Raw genomic sequence first — 13,820 nt, 5'->3', positions numbered from 1 at the left:
CCTGCCACCCTGCCTGCCTGCCTCCCTCCCTGCCTGCCTGCCTCCCTGCTTCCTGCCTGCCACCCTGCCTGCCTGCCTCCCTCCCTGCCTGCCTGCCTCCCTGCCTGCCTGCCTCCCTGCTTCCTGCCTCCCGCCTGTCACCCTGCCTGCCTCCCTGCTTCCTGCCTGTCACCCTGCCTGCCTGCTTCCTGCCTGCCACCCTGCCTGCCTGCCTGCCTGCCACCCTGCCACCCTGCCTGCCTGCCACCCTGCCTGCCTGCCACCCTGCCTGCCTGCCTGCCACCCTGCCTGCCTGCCTGCCTGCCTGCCACCCTGCCACCCTGCCTGCCTGCCACCCTGCCTGCCTACCTGCCACCCTGCCTGCCTGCCTGCCTGCCTGCCTGCCACCCTGCCTGCCTGCCTGCCACCCTGCCTGCCACCCTGCCTGCCTGCCTCCCCGCCTGCCTTGGAATGACGTGTAAGGGTTAATGCACAGCAGTCCCCCCCCCCAAGCTTCACCACACCCATAGTTTATGTTGACAACCACTAAAAGTTACAAAGTGCAAACATTTCCCACTTCCCATAAATTGTTGATTAGTCTTGAAATGGACAATTGGACAACAAATAAAAGGATAAGATTAAAAAAAATTGCTTTTAGTTTGGTAAAAGGGTGTGTCTCATGGCAGCTCAAGGTTGCTAGAATTATGTTCTCGGTGTGGGAATATGAGGCAAGAATCTTGAAGAGGAAACTATCATACGTTGCAGGGGGTGGTGGGGGGGGGGGGGAGGAGAACACTTGTGATAGGGAAGAGCACCCGAGCTGCAATGTGATTGGCTGGTGGCGTAAAGCTGGAGGGAAGAAGAGTTGTGTTGACAAGATCACCAGGTTTGCGAGCCCATTATGTGCCTCTGTAACCCTTTCCACTACCGCCCACAAGATGGGTATGGGGTGCATAATAAATGAACTAAACTAACTTTGCGGGCGGGTCGTCACATGTGACAAAATCTGACCTGACCTGATCCACTCTCACGTACCCACTAGTCATAGCCTGATCTAACCTCACCCTAACTAACTTAGGACCACTAGATGTGACCTAACCCTAGCCAGGGTTGACCCGGACCTAATCCCAGTTACATTAAATTAATCTTTGCTTATTTACGTCGGTCGCTGAGTTTACATAATTCCTCAATATGTCATCAGGCTCTATTTGTGTTCTAAATTTAATCTTCATATTTTCCACTTACGTGAGTAGCTCAAGGTCAGGGGTGGAGGGATAGGGGGGGGACTAGAGATGTACCACTGTATTTATTTATTTATTTATTTATTTATATACAAGAAGGTACATTGGGTTTGTGAGAATACATAGCATAGTACAGTAATTACACTCTTGTAAAGCCACTAGTACGCGCAGCGTTTCGGGCTGTAGATAATGTTGAGAATTAAGCACTCTGGGGCCAGATTCACGAAAGCACTTACGAACCTGTACATCTTCTCAATCTTTGGCGGTTTTGTTTACAATTATTAAACAGTTAATGAGCTCCGAAACACCAGGAGGCTGTTGATAAGAATGACAACAGTTGATTGGGGAGTTTTCATGCTTGTAAACTGTTTAATAAATGTAACCAAAGCCGTCAAAGATTGAGGAAAGATGTACACGTTCGTAAGTGCTTGCGTAAGTGCTTCGGTGAATCTGGCCCCTGGTTATTAGGAGGGAAGCGGGGGCGGCGTGGAGGACTTACCTCTTCAGGAAGGTGGACACTGTGGCGAAGATCTCCACGTGGCCTGCGTAACGGGGTGCTGCAGTGTTGCCTTCACAAGGGCCTTGTTTTTGTCATGTAGTAGCGTTATTCTCGTTCAACCAGTTTGATTGATCACGGGTAATAACGTCTGATTGTTTGTACATTGTTTATGTAATTTATCTAAAAGTAGAATTGTAAGGTATATGAGGTGTGGGAAGGAAGCGCCCGGAGCCACGAAACAATGGCTGTCCTTGCACCCTCCGTGCGGGGGGGGGGGTAATAAATTGGAGGAAAATCCAATAGGATTTGTGGTACAAATAGTGGTTTTGGTGGGAGTGGAGGGTGGTAGTTATGGTGACAATGTCACTTGTATGATTAGCAGGAGAGAGGATTGTGCTTGTGTTATAGTGCCTCTTGAGAGGGGGGGAGGAATGTGGTGGTGGTGATAGGATAGGACTGGGTAGACGATGGCTCTGGTGTTAGTGCCGGTGGTAGGGTAGTGTTGGTAGGGACGTGGTGCCAGTTGCTAGGGTGATGATGCCACTGGTAAGATAAAGTGGGGAGGTTGATAGAGAGGGGAATTGTGCCCGGCCGCCCTGCCTGGCACAGGGGCCGCCCTGCCTGGCACCGGGGCCGCCCTGCCTGGCACCGGGGCCGCCCTGCCTGGCACCGGGGCCGCCCTGCCTGGCACCGGGGCCGCCCTGCCTGGCACCGGGGCCGCCCTGCCTGGCACCGGGGCCGCCCTGCCTGGCACCGGGGCCGCCCTGCCTGGCACCGGGGCCGCCCTGCCTGGCACCGGGGCCGCCCGGCCTGGCACCGGGGCCGCCCGGCCTGGCACCGGGGCCGCCCGGCCTGGCACCGGGGCCGCCCGGCCTGGCACCGGGGCCGCCCGGCCTGGCACCGGGGCCGCCCGGCCTGGCACCGGGGCCGCCCTGCCTGGCACCGGGGCCGCCCTGCCTGGCACCGGGGCCGCGGAGTGTGGCAGGCAGGCACTCATCTTGTTTACCAATAAAGTTTATCAGTGTTGGCAGTGCCTGTGTGCCATCTTTACGCTTCGCAGAGTTATGGCTCTACTTGGCTCCCAGTTTGGGAGTAAGAAAGCATTGTGTGCGGGATGATTCTCTTCTGAACAATATGAAGTGTTTAACACAACATTTGATCGGTATCCGAGCTAAATTATAGCGTATTTATTGTCTTATTATTTTGCCGTGTCAGCGGAATTTGATGTTTGGACTGTTAATCGGTTGAGAAGAATAGAGGTTAAGTGTGCGCGCACGAGCGTGCGTGCGTTGTTAGTTTAGTCAGTATAGGGTTAGCGTGTGTTTGATGATGGGTGATGTGTGTGTGTGTGTGTGTGTGTGTGTGTGTGTGTGTGTGTGTGTGTGTGTGTGTGTGTGTGTGTGTGTGTGTGTGTGTGTGTGTGTGTGTGCGTGCCAGTGGAGTAGGGAAAGTGTTGGCTATGGCCGCCTTTATTGGTAGGGGGTTGGTTCTTGGTGTGTTTGGTGGGGCTTGGCTGTGGGTGTATTTGTTGGTGGAGTTTACCTGTGGCAGGGGAGGGGGGGGCATGTTGTGGGTGTGTGGCTATATGTCATCCAGTGGTGGGCATGATTACTGCAGGAGTGTGACGGGGTGGGGGTGGGGGGGGGTTAGACACACCCCGCTGCCATCCCGTAAACCCCACCTCAACCCCCTTCCTACACCCCGTTTCTAGGCTCTAGCTGCCACCCCGCCACCCAACACTTCCGGCCGTGATGGAGATGGATGGTTTGTGTAAGAGTTTGGGTTTACTGAGCCACAGTTCCTGTCCGGCAGTAATGGAAAAGTGGTGGTGGGAGGTGGCGTCGTGACCACACCTTCACCAGGTCACACTACTGTGTAACCATCCCTCCCCCCCCCCTCCTTTGGCAACCTGCAACGCTGTAACCCAGCCATGGGGGGAGAGGGTTACTGTAACCACATGCTGAGGGTTTACTGCCACTGTAATCAAACTATTGGGAAGTTTACTGCCACAGTGCTTGGCTGTCATGGCTACCAGGCAGATTAGCGGCCCAAGAGGACGTTAGCGACGTTGTCTTCGTCCGTCCTCTCAGTAGGTTGAGAGCGGCGCTTGGCGGCAGGGCCAAGAGAGGCCTGGGCGGGGATTACTGTAGTGCGGTGTTACGGGTGCGACCCTGTTAGTCAGTAGCCACCACGGACGTGTACTCCTCTACAGCTTCCATGTCACCTTCAGCAACAACCAGTTATACTTCTTGTGCCTACAGTGTCTAGGCTGGGAGCAACCGCATCCAACAGCTTGGTTGATTACATCAACAACCCTGAGGTCTGGTCAGAGACCGGGCTGCGGAGATGTTGATCCGCGGGATCATCGACATGTAGTCATGAGGACCCCTTGGTGACCTGCCGTACCCCAGCGACCAGGGGGGGGGGCTCCTGCCCTACTCTAGCGACCACCACCGTGGGGTGGAGGAGTTGGGTCACCGTGGGGGTGGAGGAGTTGGGTCACTGTGGGGGTGGAGGAGTTGGGTCACCGTGGGTGGAGGAGTTGGGTCACCGTGGGTGGAGGAGTTGGGTCACCGTGGGGTGGAGGAGTTGGGTCACTGTGGGGGTGGAGGAGTTGGGTCACCGTGGGGGTGGAGGAGTTGGGTCACCGTGGGGGTGGAGGAGTTGGGTCACCGTGGGGGTGGAGGAGTTGGGTCACTGTGGGGGTGGAGGAGTTGGGTCACCGTGGGGGTGGAGGAGTTGGGTCACCGTGGGGGTGGAGGAGTTGGGTCACCGTGGGGGTGGAGGAGTTGGGTCACTGTGGGGGTGGAGGAGTTGGGTCACCGTGGGGGTGGAGGAGTTGGGTCACCGTGGGGGTGGAGGAGTTGGGTCACCGTGGGGGTGGAGGAGTTGGGTCACTGTGGGGGTGGAGGAGTTGGGTCACCGTGGGGGTGGAGGAGTTGGGTCACTGTGGGGGTGGAGGAGTTGGGTCACTGTGGGTGGAGGAGTTGGGTCACCGTGGGGTGGAGGAGTTGGGTCACCGTGGGGGTGGAGTTGGCACCACGCCTCATAACAGGCTTCCGCCACCATCAACTTATTAAGGTGATTGCTCAAGTTTGGTGGAGTAGTTAACGCGGGCGATGAAGCCTCCCCCCCGAGGCCTCTACACCGTCACCCGGGTGTTGCACAGTGATCACTTCCACACCCAGTGCATGTGGCAGTTTACCTTGCAACACGTCGGGTAGACTGGTGGCTCAGTGGGTAGAGCTGCGGCAGATACATATACATATATATATAATATATTATTAGTATGTGTGTGTGTGTGGGGGGGGGGAGGTAGAAATAAATATATTAGACATTATAGAGGAAAAATAGATTGGCTAGAAAGACGGAGTCCAAGGGCTAACAGCTCGAGTCTGCGGACACAAATAGTAAATCCACTCAAAGTTATGAAGAGAGGCTACTGACGTTAAATATGCCAAAGATAGAAGATAGAGGCGATATGATTAGAAAATAATTACAAAATACTAACTGGGCTCTGTCATATCTACATTTGAAACTGTGTATGGAGTCAGCCTCCACCACATCACTTCCTAATGCATTCCATCTGTTAACTACTCTGACACTGAAAAAGTTCTTTCTAACGTCCCTCTGGCTCATTTGGGTACTCAATTTCCACCTGTGTCCCCTTGTTGGCGTACCACCAGTGTTGAATAGTTTATCTTTATATATTCTGTCAATTCTTCTGAGAATTGTGTAGATAGTGATCATGTCTCCCCTTACTCTCCTGTCTTCCAGTGTCGTAAGGTGCATTTCCCACAGCCTTTCCTCGTAACTCATGCCTCTTAGTTCTGGGACTAGTCTAGAGGCATACCTCTGAACTTTTTCCAGCTTCGCCTTGTTCTTTACAAGGTACGGGCTCCATGCTGGGGCCGCATACTCCAGGATTGGCCTTACATATGTGGTATACAAGGTTCTGAATGATTCCTTTCACAAGTTCCTGAAGGCTGTTCTGATGTTAGCCAGCCTCACATACGCCCCAGGTGTTATTCTTTTGATGTGGGCTTCAGGAGACAGGGATGGTGTGATATCAACTCCCAGATCCTTCTCTCTGTTCGTTTCGTGAAGGACTTCATATCCCATTCTGTATCCTGTGTCTGGCCTCCTGTTTCCACCGCCTAGTTTCATTACCTTACATTTACTCGGGTTGAACTTTAGTAGCTATTTGTGTGGTATTAGGGTGCTCCCCCCTCCCCCCACACACTACTCACATGCATGTTATTTTGAAGATTTTCAAAAGTATTAGGTAAAATATTGCTAATATTGAGAGAACTGTTCGCTACACAAGTGCAGTTGTGTAAAGAGTGGTGTGAATGTTTACCTTCGGCTCCATTCATTAATATCAACTCCAGTTACCTTCACTTTTTGGTACATACATTTTAGTTCATGAACCAGACGGTGACGAAGCCTAGCAAAACAAAAGCTAACAATCTAACTTAACCTAACCTAACGGAACTTTGCCTTGTGTAATCTGAGGTTACTTGACCAGCGAGGAGGACTTAATGTTGTTGAAGCCTTGAGTGTTTCAAGTTAGGACAAATAAGGTTGAGATGGGTGGAGCGGAGTAAGATACACCGCTTATAGTGTGTGGGGTAAGGAAAGCTTGGAGCCTGGTATAATGTTACTAATATGAGGTTGTTGTCGGCAGGTAGCGAGGAGCTCCACCGCCCAGGCAGACGTCCACACTCTCCAGGTAAGTCCCTCACCTCCACACTATCATGCCACTGTCTGCTGTGCAAGCTTCAACCACCTGGTTGATGGGGTTCTGGGAGTTCTTCTACTCCAAGCCCGGCCCGAAGCCAGGCTTGACTTGTGAGAGTTTGGTCTCCAGGCTGTTGCTTGGAGCGGTCCGCAGGCCCACATACCCACCACAGCCCGGTTGGTCCGGCACTCCTTGGAGGAATAAATCTAGTTTCCTCTCCAACTTACTTCTCGCTTCAGTCACCAGTCTTGCCAGCCTTCCAGCCAGCCTGGAAGACGGACAAGACATGTGATTCTCGTCTCATTTTATGGCCTATTACTCGAGGTAACATTTGTCGAATGCCTTTGTGAAAGCCGGGTATAAAACATGTGTGTTTTGTTTTCCGTCTAATGTTTCCATGATTTTATCGGTGGTTGAATAACTGTGAAAGTCAGCATCTTCCTGCTTCAGACCCGAGGCTGAGTGCACCAGTATGTTGTCACGGTATTCCTCAAAATCTGCAGTGTTCGTGTTTATGTCTGTTATATTGTTAGAGGTTTGGTTATCGTTCATGAAGAAGCTGTTTGGTTATCGTTCAGGAAGAATCTGTTCGGATATCGTTCATGAAGAAGCTGTTCGGATATCGTTCAGGAAGAAGCTGTTCGGATATCGTTCATGAAGAAGCTGTTCGGATCTTCAACTCCCACGTTGTTTTCTGGTGAGCCGTGCGCCTCACACGGGCCTGTGTTATGTTGGCACCAAATGAAGTCTTGGTGTGAAACAGGTACTGGGAGAGTGGCCATGTTGGCCGGGGCGGCGTCACTCGTATATCCCCGCCTCCAGCGCTCTCTCGCATCTGGGGATGGTGCAGTGCCACTAGTACCACCCCCTGCCCTCCTGGCACCCCTCCCCTGGTCGGGTAGGGGGGCACCACTGCAGTACATCACGGGGTGGAGGGGGGCACCACTGCAGTACATCTCAGGGTGGAGGGGGGCACCACTGCAGCACATCACAGGGTGGAGGGGGGCACCACTGCAGTACATCACAGGGTGGAGGGGGCACCACTGCAGTACATCACAGGGTGGAGGGGGGCACCACTGCAGTACATCACAGGGTGGAGGGGGGCACCACTGCAGCACATCACAGGGTGGAGGGGGCACCACTGCAGCACATCACGGGGTGGAGGGGAGCACCACTGCAGTACATCTCAGGGTGGAGGGGGGCACCACTGCAGCACATCACAGGGTGTAGGTGGGCACCACTGCAGTACATCACAGGGTGGAGGGGGGCACCACTGCAGCACATCACAGGGTGGAGGGGGGTACCACTGCAGCACATCACGGGGTGGAGGGGAGCACCACTGCAGTACATCTCAGGGTGGAGGGGGGCACCACTGCAGCACATCACAGGGTGGAGGGAGCACTACTGCAGTACATCACGGGGTGGAGGGGGGCACCACTGCAGCACATCTCAGGGTGGAGGGGGGCACCACTGCAGTACATCACGGGGTGGAGGGGGGCACCACTGCAGCACATCACGGGGTGGAGGGGGGCACCACTGCAGCACATCTCAGGGTGGAGGGGGGCACCACTGCAGCACATCACGGGGAGGAGGGGGGCACCACTGCAGCACATCACAGGGTGGAGGGGGGCACCACTGCAGCACATCTCAGGGTGGAGGGGGGCACCACTGCAGCACATCTCAGGGTGGAGGGGGGCACCACTGCAGCACATCACAGGGTGGAGGGAGCACCACTGCAGCACATCACAGGGTGGAGGGGGGCACCACTGCAGCACATCACAGGGTGGAGGGGGGCACCACTGCAGCACATCTCAGGGTGGAGGGGGGCACCACTGCAGCACATCTCAGGGTGGAGGGGGGCACCACTGCAGCACATCTCAGGGTGGAGGGGGGCACCACTGCAGCACATCACAGGGTGGAGGGGGGCACCACTGCAGCACATCTCAGGGTGGAGGGGGGCACCACTGCAGCACATCTCAGGGTGGAGGGGGGGCACCACTGCAGCACATCTCAGGGTGGAGGGGGGCACCACTGCAGCACATCACAGGGTGGAGGGGGGCACCACTGCAGCACATCTCAGGGTGGAGGGGGGCACCACTGCAGCACATCACAGGGTGGAGGGGGGCACCACTGCAGCACATCTCAGGGTGGAGGGGGGCACCACTGCAGCACATCTCAGGGTGGAGGGGAGCACCACTGCAGTACATCTCAGGGTGGAGGGGGGCACCACTGCAGTACATCACAGGGTGGAGGGGGGCACCACTGCAGTACATCACAGGGTGGAGGGGGGCACCACTGCAGTACATCACAGGGTGGAGGGGGGCACCACTGCAGCACATCACAGGGTGGAGGGGGGCACCACTGCAGCACATCACGGGGTGGAGGGGAGCACCACTGCAGTACATCTCAGGGTGGAGGGGGGCACCACTGCAGCACATCACAGGGTGTAGGTGGGCACCACTGCAGTACATCACAGGGTGGAGGGGGGCACCACTGCAGCACATCACAGGGTGGAGGGGGGTACCACTGCAGCACATCACGGGGTGGAGGGGAGCACCACTGCAGTACATCTCAGGGTGGAGGGGGGCACCACTGCAGCACATCACAGGGTGGAGGGAGCACTACTGCAGTACATCACGGGGTGGAGGGGGGCACCACTGCAGCACATCTCAGGGTGGAGGGGGGCACCACTGCAGTACATCACGGGGTGGAGGGGGGCACCACTGCAGCACATCACGGGGTGGAGGGGGGCACCACTGCAGCACATCTCAGGGTGGAGGGGGGCACCACTGCAGTACATCACGGGGTGGAGGGGGGCACCACTGCAGCACATCACAGGGTGGAGGGGGGCACCACTGCAGCACATCTCAGGGTGGAGGGGGGCACCACTGCAGCACATCTCAGGGTGGAGGGGGGCACCACTGCAGCACATCACAGGGTGGAGGGAGCACCACTGCAGCACATCACAGGGTGGAGGGGGGCACCACTGCAGCACATCACAGGGTGGAGGGGGGCACCACTGCAGCACATCACAGGGTGGAGGGGGGCACCACTGCAGCACATCTCAGGGTGGAGGGGGGCACCACTGCAGCACATCTCAGGGTGGAGGGGGGCACCACTGCAGCACATCACAGGGTGGAGGGGGGCACCACTGCAGCACATCTCAGGGTGGAGGGGGGCACCACTGCAGCACATCTCAGGGTGGAGGGGGGCACCACTGCAGCACATCTCAGGGTGGAGGGGGGCACCACTGCAGCACATCACAGGGTGGAGGGGGGCACCACTGCAGCACATCTCAGGGTGGAGGGGGGCACCACTGCAGCACATCACAGGGTGGAGGGGGGCACCACTGCAGCACATCTCAGGGTGGAGGGGGGCACCACTGCAGCACATCTCAGGGTGGAGGGGAGCACCACTGCAGTACATCTCAGGGTGGAGGGGAGCACCACTGCAGTACATCTCAGGGTGGAGGGGAGCACCACTGCAGTACATCTCAGGGTGGAGGGGAGCACCACTGCAGCACATCACAGGGTGGAGGGAGCACCACTGCAGTACATCTCAGGGTGGAGGGGGGCACCACTGCAGCACATCTCAGGGTGGAGGGGGGCACCACTGCAGCACATCACAGGGTGGAGGGGGCACCACTGCAGCACATCACAGGGTGGAGGTACAATAATAGTGTAGTGCCATTATAGAACACAGGTACCTTGAATACCTGTTCAGTAACAACTGAAAATTGTGTTTGTAATACACTTGCACATATATTGGGTGTTGGCTTGAGCCACCGTCGGGCACTAAGGCACTGTAGTAAGTGGTCCACCTTCACAGTCTTATGGCCACAGTTACGGTGTGTGGTAAGTGAGCGCCTCGACTCCCGCCACTTGTAATGTCTGCTACTGGTCACGGTACTGTGGACGTCTTGTTGCACGGTCACGGCTCGTCTTCACCGTGTTGTTGTTGTTGTTGACACAATACAACACCCACCTTCACTTGCAACACACATACAATACACGACAAAATATGACAAGAATTCATTGTGTGCGAGAAAGTGTTGAGACCATTTCAAGTTCTCTTTCAAAATCTTGTACGCTCGTGTTGATATCAGTAAATATAACTGATATCAACACGAGCGTACTAGATTTTGACAGAAATTGAAAACATGCCCATGTACTCAGCTCCGGGTCCAGATTCATGGAATTTAAATTTTATAAAGAAATCCAAGGTGCCAGTAGCACAGGAACTCAGAATAGTGTGGAGGAAGAACTTGGACACGGGGGAGATACCAGATGCGCTTAAGTAACAGACATTGCCCCTCTACACAAGGGAGGGAGCAAAGCATTGGCAAAGAATTATAGATCAGTTGCACTAACGCCCCACATAATAAAAATATTTGAGAGAGTGATCAGGAGTCAGGTCACCAGGTTCATGGAGACCAATGACCTCCACAACCCAGGCCAACATAGATTTCCAGCGGGAAGATCATGCCTCTCACAGCTACTGGATCACTACGACAAAGTCACTGAGGCATTAGAAGAAAAACAGAATGTAGATGTGGTATACACGGACTTCGCAAAGGCTTTCGATAAATGTGACCATGGAGTGATAGCTCACAAAATGAGGTCAATGGGAATAACTGGTAAAGTTGGACGGTGGATACTCAGTTTTCTGTCAAACAGGACTCGGCGAGTAATGGTCAACCATATAAAATAAGAGTCCAAGCGCAGTTGAAAGCTCTGTACCTCAAGGTACAGTCCTTGCACCACTGCTTTTCCTTATTCTCATATCAGATATAGACAAAAATACAAGTCACAGCTTCGTATCATTCTTTGCAGATGACACAAAAATCAGCATGAAAATTACCTCGGCTGAAGACAATGAAAAACTTCAAGCTGATATTAATAAAGTTTTCGACTGGGCAACAGAAAATAACATGATGTTTAACAGTGATAAATTCCAAGTACTCAGGTACGGTAAAAATGACCTCAAACATAATACAGGGTACAAATCTCAATCAATTGTGCCCATAGTAGGAAAAGCAGCATGTAAAGAAATTTGGAATAATGATGTCCGACGACCTAACGTTTAGGAGCATAACCAAGCAAATATTGCGACAGCCAGAAAAATGATAGGATGGATTACGAGAACTTTCAAATCCAGGGATCCCATCACAATGGTTGTACTCTTCAAGTCACTTGTGTTGTCCCGTCTTGAGTACTGCTCAGTACTCACTTCCCCCTTCAGAGCAGGAGAGATTGCTGAAACAGAGGGAATACAGAGAACATATACGGCACGCATAGACGCTATAAAGCACCTAAATTATTGGGATCGTCTCAAAGCTCTCCAAATGTACTCACTAGAAAGACGACGAGATATAAAATAATATACACATGGAAAATACTAAAGGGCCAGGTTCCAAATCTACACAGTAAAATAACAACGTACTGGAGTGATCGATATGGAAGAAAATGCAGAATAGAAGCAGTGAAGAGCAGAGGTGCCATAGGCACAATCAGAGAACACTGTATAAACATCAGAGGTCCGCGGTTGTTCAACGTCCTCCCAGCGAGTATAAGAAATATTGCCGGAACAAAAGTGGACATCAAGAGGAAACTAGATTGTTTCCTCCAAGGAGTGCCGGACCAACCGGGCTGTGGTGGGTATGTGGGCCTGCGGGTCGCTGCAAGCAACAGCCTGGTGGACCAAACTCACAAGTCGAGCCTGGCCTTGGGCCGGGCTTGGGGGAATAGCACTCACAGAACCCCATCAACCAGGTAACCAATCATAGGTACGATGGGCTCCCGGCGTCCAGTGTGGGTTGCATCCCACTGTACGGCCTCGAATCTTGACATCCTCGGCCACAAATACCATCAAAACGAAGCTGTGACAAAGTCGGTGGGGGGGGGGGGGAAGTAAGGGGATTAGGCCCCCTGGAATGTATTGTAGGGTTAAGGCGCGCGTGTGGGGTAAGCCGGGATGCTGGGGCCATACCACATCCTGCTCCTGTGGTTTTCTCAAGCATCCTGGATTAAAAGCTTGGATAAAAAGAAGAAATAGCAAGTGGCGCCCCTGGCCCCAGCGAGGGCAGCTCATGTTGATATAAGCCACTCCCACTCGTGTAATTATTCACACCATACAGAGTTGTGGAAGCACATGGGAGTGCCTGGAGTAGCAGGGGGGGAGGGAGTGCCTGGAGTAGCAGGGAGGAAGGGGTGGGGTGCCAGGAGCAGCAGGGAGGAAGGGGTGGGGTGCCAGGAGCAGCAGGGAGGGAGTGCCAGGAGCAGCAGGGAGATAGGGATGGAGAGGGTACCAGGAGCAGCAGGGAGGGAGTGCCAGGAGCAGCAGGGAGGGGGGTGCATGGAGCAGCAGGGAGGGAGTGCCTGGAGCAGCAGGGAGGGAGTGCCAGGAGCAGCAGGGAGTGCCTGGAGCAGCAGGGAGGGAGTGCCTGGAGCAGCAGGGAGGGAGTGCCTGGAGCAGCAGGGAGATAGGGATGGAGAGGGTACCAGGAGCAGCAGGGAGGGAGTGCCTGGAGCAGCAGGGAGGGGGGTGCATGGAGCAGCAGGGAGATAGGGATGGAGAGGGTACCAGGAGCAGCAGGGAGGGAGTGCCTGGAGCAGCAGGGAGGGAGTGCCAGGAGCAGCAGGGAGGGAGTGCCTGGAGCAGCAGGGAGATAGGGATGGAGAGGGTACCAGGAGCAGCAGGGAGGGAGTGCCTGGAGCAGCAGGGAGATAGGGATGGAGAGGGTACCAGGAGCAGCAGGAAGGGAGTGCCAGGAGCAGCAGGGAGGGAGTGCCTGGAGCAGCAGGAAGATAGGGATGGAGAGGGTACCAGGAGCAGCAGGGAGGGAGTGCCAGGAGCAGCAGGGAGGGAGTGCCAGGAGCAGCAGGGAGTGCCAGGAGCAGCAGGGAGTGCCAGGAGCAGCAGGGAGGGAGTGCCAGGAGCAGCAGGGAGGGAGTGCCAGGAGCAGCAGGGAGGGAGTGCCTGGAGCAGCAGGGAGGGAGTGCCTGGAGCAGCAGGGAGGGAGTGCCTGGAGAGGGTACCAGGAGCAGCAGGGAGGGAGTGCCAGGAGCAGCAGGGAGGGAGTGCCAGGAGCAGCAGGGAGGGAGTGCCAGGAGCAGCAGGGAGTGCCTGGAGCAGCAGGGAGGGAGTGCCAGGAGCAGCAGGGAGGGAGTGCCTGGAGCAGCAGGGAGATAGGGATGGAGAGGGTACCAGGAGCAGCAGGGAGGGAGTGCCAGGAGCAGCAGGGAGGGAGTGCCAGGAGCAGCAGGGAGAGAGTGCCAGGAGCAGCAGGGAGGGAGTGCCAGGAGCAGCAGGGAGGGAGTGCCAGGAGCAGCAGGGAGGGAGTGCCAGGAGCAGCAGGGAG

General features: G+C 55.3%; 1 protein-coding gene across 2 annotated transcripts in view; it reads left to right on the top strand.

The window, feature by feature from the left end:
• bsk (mitogen-activated protein kinase dJNK) overlaps positions 1-13,820 on the top strand; it is a 242,262-nt gene that overhangs the window by 33,152 nt on the left and 195,290 nt on the right. For both annotated transcript variants that reach the window (XM_069315810.1, XM_069315811.1), the window contains exon 2: positions 6,411-6,451. The gene's annotated coding sequence lies outside the window, so the exon portion shown is untranslated. The remainder of the gene's footprint in view (positions 1-6,410; positions 6,452-13,820) is intronic.

Source organism: Procambarus clarkii, chromosome 82 (assembly GCF_040958095.1).
Source record: "Procambarus clarkii isolate CNS0578487 chromosome 82, FALCON_Pclarkii_2.0, whole genome shotgun sequence".
Taxonomy (NCBI): domain Eukaryota; kingdom Metazoa; phylum Arthropoda; class Malacostraca; order Decapoda; family Cambaridae; genus Procambarus; species Procambarus clarkii.
This window is presented reverse-complemented; position numbering and strand designations above follow the sequence as displayed.